Here is a 7,869-nt window from a genome sequence, read left to right as displayed (position 1 = left end):
CACCCTGAAAAACAGTAGCTGAGTTTAACTGAAACTCAGTAACACCTGAGAATGCTTCTGTTTCCCAGTTGTTACACAGCAAGCGGTCATCATGCCGGTGCTATGGTCATCACAATAACTCTTCATGTAATAGTTCTTCAGCTCCCACAATGGTAAACACAACCTTTGCATGTTATATATGAACCAAGGTGGTAGGTAGTGGAAACCCTTACCAAAAACTGGACATCTCACTCAGTACCTTAGACTCACACACTAACCCAGCTGGAGAAACACCCTGTAACAGTACCTCAGACTCCTCTGAGACCCAATACCACATTGGGGCTACTTCTGTCACAGATATTTAACTCCCAACTCAGTTCAAATGGCTCCTACCGAGACCCTATCCCACTAGAGCATACTCCCGCTACAGTTATCTTGTCCAGGCAGGCACGCCATTGCACCCATCTTCTACCTGTACCACACAGGCTCCTCTCCCTGCTGTAATCACTGCCCAATGTTGGAATCACTCATTTTGTGTGGATTTTAAGGAAATATCCCAAATTACTCTTTAAATTTACAGTAAAAAAAATACAGACTGTGTTCCAGCAACAAGACAAATCATATAAGAAATTTAGATCCTTCATCTCTTTGGTTTTTGGGTGAAAAAGGATATAAATTTTCCCACTAATTTCCCACCACAAATTCAGATTTTAATGAGTTCTTTATCTAGTCATTTAACAGGTAGGGCACAGATTTCCATCTGAAATGTTGAGAAGGAAACTTCTGCACTTCCTCATTATCTGATGTATTTAGATTCCGGACGACGCCCCCAACTGTTGTGGTGGTTTGAATTAAATGAGACAATGTCAAGTTGAAGGGTTGCTGGTCAAATGTGGACACAGGGTTAATTTGGTCAAAGGGTTTTGAGGCAGATCGGTCTGGGATTCAGAGATTTCAGTGTGAGCGTCCCATGAATCTGTAGCTGTTCTGTGCTCTCAGGGTTTCATAGCTGCTGATAGCACTAGCCAAAACAATGACGGAGCCTCTGAGGAAAAGGCCTTGGTGTTATCAGTACGATAGTATCAGCCTGCTTAGGGCAGTTTGACCAGAACTGACCAGGAGAGATTATGTAATGTCATATCAGAATCAGTGTGAAGATCACGAGGAAGTCCTCAGTAAATGTTCTCCCTGAAAAAGGATCCTGGAGCCCAAAAGTGGGAGAACTCATAGAGAACCATTGAATCCATTGTTGATGAGACTTCATCATGACACTGATCATTCACTTTGATTGACAGGACAGATGATCAGTGGTGCTGCCTTTTTACCACCTTCTTTTGAACAGGGACCAAAGAGTGGGCAAAGTTTGCCAGTGAATCTGCAGTTAGTGAAGGAGTGGATCAGAGCTGCAGCATCTACATCATAAAAAGGAGATCACACCCCCCCTCATAGTCCACAAACACACCCACCTTCTCAGGAACACAATTCAGATCAAGAATAACTGGCGGCCATTCACTTGCTTCATACTTATTTCCATCTCTGAGTATCACAACCCAGGAACCATTCTTAGCACGCAGAGTGAAGTGTCCTTTCCTTTTGATGGATTTTTTAACCACTCATAAAGTCCAGTCAGTTTTTCCTTTAACCTGAACCTCAAAGTAAAATTTGCCTGAACTGAAACCTCTGTTTTCCTAAAACATAGACACGAGGATCAAATCTCTCTTTGTTGTCTGGAACTTTCTTCCTCACATCACTGACGTCAACTTGTTTTCCATCATCAGATATGTTGAGGTTATTATGAGCTGTAAGAGGATCAAGAGTCACATCTACTGCAAACTGCTTCACTCATCTTCAGCTCCTCCTTCTCCTTCATCCTCTTCATCTTCATCTCCTCCATCTTGTCACTGACTGTGTCTATCAGCTGAGCCCCCAACTCTCAGCACAATGGCCTCATATGATGATAGACGGACAATGACGTCTGTCCAGTCCTTGGTGGCTGGAAGAAAAGAGTCAAAGTCCTGCAGGACGTGGAGGTTGTCTCCAGGATGCTGCGCCCTCTCAGATCTTCTCTGCGTCAACTCAGAGATTTCCTCCTCCAGGTCTTTGATCAAACCTTCAGCCTCTCTCCGTTTAGATTCCTGTTGCTCCTCTATCATCTCCATCATCTCCTTCAGGTCTCTCTGAAAAAGCTCCTTCAGAGCAGTGAACAGCTTCACACCTTCAGCTTCCTCTCTGTCTAAAGTAATCTTACTAATCCTTGCTAACTCTCTGATCTCCTCCAGCTTATCTCGTCTGTTCTGGATCGTCTGCTGAAGCTCACCTTCCTTTCTTCAGACTCTTCTTTCAGAGAGCCAAACTGGTGACTGTTGTGCTCTGCCACACAACACTTCAAGCAGACACATGTCTGATCGTTCTTACAGAACATCTCCAGACGTTTGCTGTGCTTTGGACACATCCAGGTTTCCAGGTTCTCCACAGGCTCCACCAGCTGATGTCTTGTCAGGCCTGATGCTGTCAGGTGAGGCTCCAGATGAATCTCACAGTAGGAGATCCCACAGTCCAGGCAGGGCTTCAAGGCCTTCACTTCGGTTCCAGTGGAGACGTCACAGGGATCTTCTCCTGGTGCTGCTAATCCACGTCTGAACTGAGAAACCAGCTCAGAAACTGCACTGTTGAAGGCTAATTCAGGTCTTGTTGTGAACACCTGCTGACACATGGGACACGAGTAGCTGACACTGGTGTCCCAGCGTGGGCTGATGCATAATTTGCAGAAGTTGTGTCCACATGGTGTGGAGACTGGATCAGTGAGCACCTTCAGACAGATGGAGCACAGGAAGTGAAGTCCAGGTATCTGACTGATGGCAGCAGACATGTCGACACACTGAGGGACAGAGACAAGCAGCACATTAACAAGAGAATTTATCTTTTTTTTCTGCACATTTGTCTGCACATGCTGTCAAGGTCAACACTGTATGTATTGTAATCTTTTTGTGACAGTAATGCTATTTTAGTATTGCAATTAAATAAATACATTTATTCTAATGCATAATTGTGACCATCACCAGCCCTCCGGGTACGAAACCCTTTACTAAAGTGAGAATATAAAAAGGGAGGGCAGTGTTACACCTAGGTGAGGGGGGAGGGAACAGGGAAGAGGGAGTCGGGGTAGGAAATAAAAGGGGTGGGGAAGAGTCGACTGTTTTTGGGTGAGAGTGAGATGTGATAGTTGTACATATTGTGTTGTGTAATCAGTTCAGCGAGTCTGGTGACAAGTGTGGAGAAATTGAAGCAGGTGACACAGCACCCAGCTTAAGTATAATGGTGGTGGCCATGAACAGAGGGAAGTAGTGAGTGGTTATACTGAGAACAGGTATTTGGGAAAAATCAACCAGTATTTAAAGTTTTGTTTATCACTTAATTCTCAAACTTGATGAAGAAAAATGTCTTGAATTTAAATTAGAGCTGAACTCACCTGCTCCTTCTTCTTCGTCTTCATCTTCTGTATAATTTTACGGCCGAAAGCAAACAATTGACGAGGCATTGTTATTGAGTGTTTGAAGTCTGGAGACTTAACTTGAGTTTTAGATCACAGCCCTTTGAGTTTCTCTAAGTCTGATGTCATAACTAGTTTGATGATGTCATAACTAGTTTGATGATGTCATAACTAGTTTGGAATGTGTTCTCTTTTCACACTCTGGAACTGCGAATGCGTGACCTGGGGGGTCATAGGTCAGAGGGATATAAACGTAAACAAGCTTTTTTCACTGTTTATATTTCTGCGTTTGTAATGTTGTTCTAGATATCGTTAGTGTTTTAATAGTGTTTATATGATTAATACTAGACGATTTCTGCGGAAATCATGAGAGGGGCTCTAGGGCGGTTGCCGGTTGGACGGTGAAGCATTAGCATTTTTATTAGCATTAGCATTATCCTAGCATTAACCTAGAGTGTACAGTAGAGTACATCTATAGAGGAATGATGTGCTTACACAAATGAAGTTATTGATATTTTTATAATCATATTCTCATATTATCTCATTATCTTATATTTTAGATACTGGTATTCTCATTTTATTATTATTCATTTTGTATTTTCCCTTCAGAGATTAATAAAGTATTCCAAATTCAAAATATATTGTCATTGCTGTTATTATTAATGCTATATCATTAGTAAGGAACAACACATACCACTGCGTTTATTTGAATCGGCAAGAAACGATGTGACAAGTCATTGTTGCCAGATTGGGGCTGTTTTTCTGTCAATAAATTTGAGAGTTTTTGTGTGTTTAGATTTCAAAACAGAATGTATATCTGACAACACTGCTGGTTGTACTAATCCTACATTTCTCATAAACAGTATGTTGTGACGTGTCATGCAACAATAGGCTTAAAGTGAAGCCTGTCAAGAAACAGGTTAGTTTTACCCTACTGATGATGTGTTGCTGCAATAGTAATCCTGCTCTGAATGTTTGAGATAAGTGGGCGTTGATGGCTTTCTGAAGAAGACCATGAATACAATCACTGAGTAAAGTATGGATTACTTTATTTAAAATATATAGTTTAAATGAATTTCCTAAAACATTTTTATTTTTGAAAAAAAAAAAAAAAAACAGGATTTTTTTTTATCAGCAAATGCATTAAAAATAATTTAAAGTACTGTGAGATTTGGCAAAAGGAGAATTAAAAGACAAGAAATTCTGCATTGCATATAATATCCCTCACATCCTCCATCACTTACCAGGTGACATCAGACCATTCCTCCAGATTAGCTACTCTGGGCCTGAATTTAACTGCCTCTGTGGCTTTAAAGCATCCTTGTTGTGCTGCTTGTTCTCCTTCACTGAGTTCTAATCACTGCTGGTCACATAGAAAGTTTAAGTTTATAATCTATTGAAATGGTCCAACCTCTGTAACAAGCACTTCTATACTGTAGCTCTACCACCACTTCCTGGCTGTTTATAGATACTGCACTTACAAAATTTTTAACTGATAATATAAACTGCTTTGCTAACTTTATTAGCCACTACTTAGTAGCACAGGTGGCGGCCCCCTCCACCCCAAGCCCCACCATCCAGCCCCCCCAAGGGTACGGTATGTGATTGTGGTGCAAAAAGTGGGTGTTGTTGCGGAAGCCACCCCCAATCACCCACGCGCCGACACAAGACACCCCCCGACACCAGCACAGCCAGGACAGCGGGCCCCAAGCCACCAGCCCCCACCCCGCCCGAGGCAGCGCGGTGCCACACTGAATCGTGGCCAGTCCCCGGGCAGATGGCGGGGGAGCGCGCCCCGAGACGCCAACCCCAAAGACCCACCCCCGGGACACCCCCACCCCGACACGACACCCATGGGGCCCGGCGCCCCCAGCCACAGACTAACCACCCCTGGTGCGGATCCGCCAGTACTGGAGCCTAGGCCGCGCCCCCACACACACCCACCCAGCACAACCCAGGGGAGGCCCCAGTACGGGCGAGGCCCCACAGCTCACCCTTATTGCATTTTTCTGTATTTTATTTGGGGCGGCTTAATCTATAAAAATATAGGGCGTGATGTGTGTTACCCGCGTATGTGTTTACCTGCCAGATTTCATTTGTACAAATGTCGCTGTTTTGACTGGTGGAGCTGAGCTGGTGAGAAAATGTGTAGATGTTAAACCTGTGTTAACTACTTAAATGTTCATGTGTGCAGTTTATATAGTCGATATTATGTCCGTGTTGTTAATGTTGTGGGTGTGTTTGTTTTATGTCGTTTCAGTTGATTACCTGGCTGGCAAACGACACGATTACTGTGCTAGTAATAGTTAGCGTTGCATGGAAATAAAACTGTTTGTCTGAGCTTGAGTGACACACTTTTGATCAGTTAAGCACACCCTTTATGATGGGAGTTAGTGGATTAAAAGTAGTTTGTCCAATAGAACCGTAGTGTGACCGTGTAAAGTTTGTTTTAATTCTTTTAAATAAGCTCTTCTTTCAATATGTTCCTCCTGTGTTTCTTATTCTCAATTAACTGATATTGTGATGTGTAGTTCTCACTAAATAATAATATAAATAATAATAATTAGTATTATATTAATATTATCATTCATATTTGTTATTATTATTATTAATATTATTATCAAAATGGGAGGGGCAAATGACCATATGTCCCAATGGTAACCAATGAGTGAAGGATTTTCTGTCTAATCACAGGTGATTTTACTTCAGAACTGTCTGTGGTTTCATCCAATGCGGTTGTTAGTTTCAGTCGGGGAGGCCAGACATTGAAATGCTAATCAATTAGAGCCATTTGCAGTGGGGGGTGCACGACCCCGCTAGTACGTTTCGAACAATTATTGGCAGAGGCGAACTCATGAACTGTTGATAACTGCCGATAATCAAGGGGAATTGTGGGAATTATTGGGCATTCACAGGGTCGATAATTTTGGTTTTCATGCAGTGTCCTTTTCCAGGTCTCCTTTTCTTCTTGTTGCGCGGCAGCGCACTGACAGGATGTCTCAGGCAGTGACTTGCAGTCAGGGTAGGCAAGGTAGGCAGTGCCTACCCAAAGATGAATTGATATTTTGATTATTTGTTTATAATTATAATTTAATTATAAATGATTTATTTTTCAATTTCCGATAGCCTACAGTACCAGTAGGTTTGAAAGTGTCAGCATTTTGTGCTTTTCACAGCCCAAATGACTAAACATCGCTATTTCCTGTTATGGCAGAGATGCTGCACAGTCTCACTCCGCTGTAAGGCAGGAGGAGGAGCCACAACCCCTCACAAAAGCACGTTGCTGCTCTGCCTCTGGCCCCGTAGTGTGTTTTTATGTGTTTGCGCATGCACAGTCAGTTCTCCAAGATGAAAACCATTTACGTAAAAAGGCAGCTCTCTACGCGGCCTTTGGACGTAAACGTGCTATGTTAAATGCTATATGTAAGTTCACAGTGCGTTAGTGAATTGATATCATAAGGCTGCTGCTGCTACGTTCTCTAGCTAGTGGGCTGGATAACACTACAGGCAGGATGACAGCGCTAGAGACAAAAAAGAAACTTTCTTTTGAGAAAAAACAACAGCTTTTAAAAGACGGCAGACCAACACCTGAGCAACCAGACCTTCAGCAAAGGTAAGGTCAGAACATTGTTTGTATTTTATACAGTGAATAGTACAAAAGGAAGGATTGACTTTGTGGATGCTCCTCACTGAGGCTGTGCTGAGTTGTTGGCATTTTCTCCCTGTTTCTGTGTCTCCAACACAAACAACGGATGCGCTGCCGTATCATGAGATATATCTTGTTGGGAGAACATGGAGGTGTTACGTGCATGTAAACTTTGCACTGTTGTAATCCTCCTCTTTTGTTTTAGCAGGCTAATCAGCTGTGCTCACCTGGCCTCGTTAGCAGCCCTGCAGAGTATATAAGGGCTCAATGGCATCAACCTCTAATGCTCTGGAGAGAGCTGTGCTACGTGGTGGCCTTCACTTTTGTTTTGTTCTCGGTGTGGTGGTAAGGTGTAGGGTTAGGTAAGACGAGGTACCTCTTACATTTTACACACCTAGGAATTTTTATGTCTAGAAACACTGGTAAGTGGTTGGTGCCACCCCATGTACGTTTTGGCATCTTCTTTAGTTAGTTAGTCAGGATTTTTGTTTGTTCCTTTTCATATTGCATTAGTAGAGTTTGATAGGGCCTGGTTTGTTTTGTTTGTTTCATTTATTTGGCACAAACCTCCCAGCCCTCACCTTCCCCAACCGGGAAGAGTTTGTCCTTGTGTTAAGACGAATAAATTGTTAAAAACTGAACCGTCTTTGTTGTATTTGACCGTCTGTTGTTGTCCGGGTGCCCTTTGAGCACTCGGAGCGTAACAGAGGCTATATTAAATAATTGTTTACTTTTCTTTAATGGTGTTTTTAAT

General features: G+C 42.7%; 1 pseudogene; it reads right to left on the bottom strand.

Moving 5' to 3' along the window:
- Positions 1–1,877: 1,877 nt before the first annotated feature.
- On the bottom strand, positions 1,878–3,539 carry LOC114476345 (E3 ubiquitin-protein ligase TRIM47-like; annotated as a pseudogene).
- Between the last annotated feature and the right edge of the window lie 4,330 nt (positions 3,540–7,869).

The sequence above is a fragment of the Gouania willdenowi genome, chromosome 15, assembly GCF_900634775.1.
Source record: "Gouania willdenowi chromosome 15, fGouWil2.1, whole genome shotgun sequence".
NCBI lineage: Eukaryota > Metazoa > Chordata > Actinopteri > Blenniiformes > Gobiesocidae > Gouania > Gouania willdenowi.
This window is presented reverse-complemented; position numbering and strand designations above follow the sequence as displayed.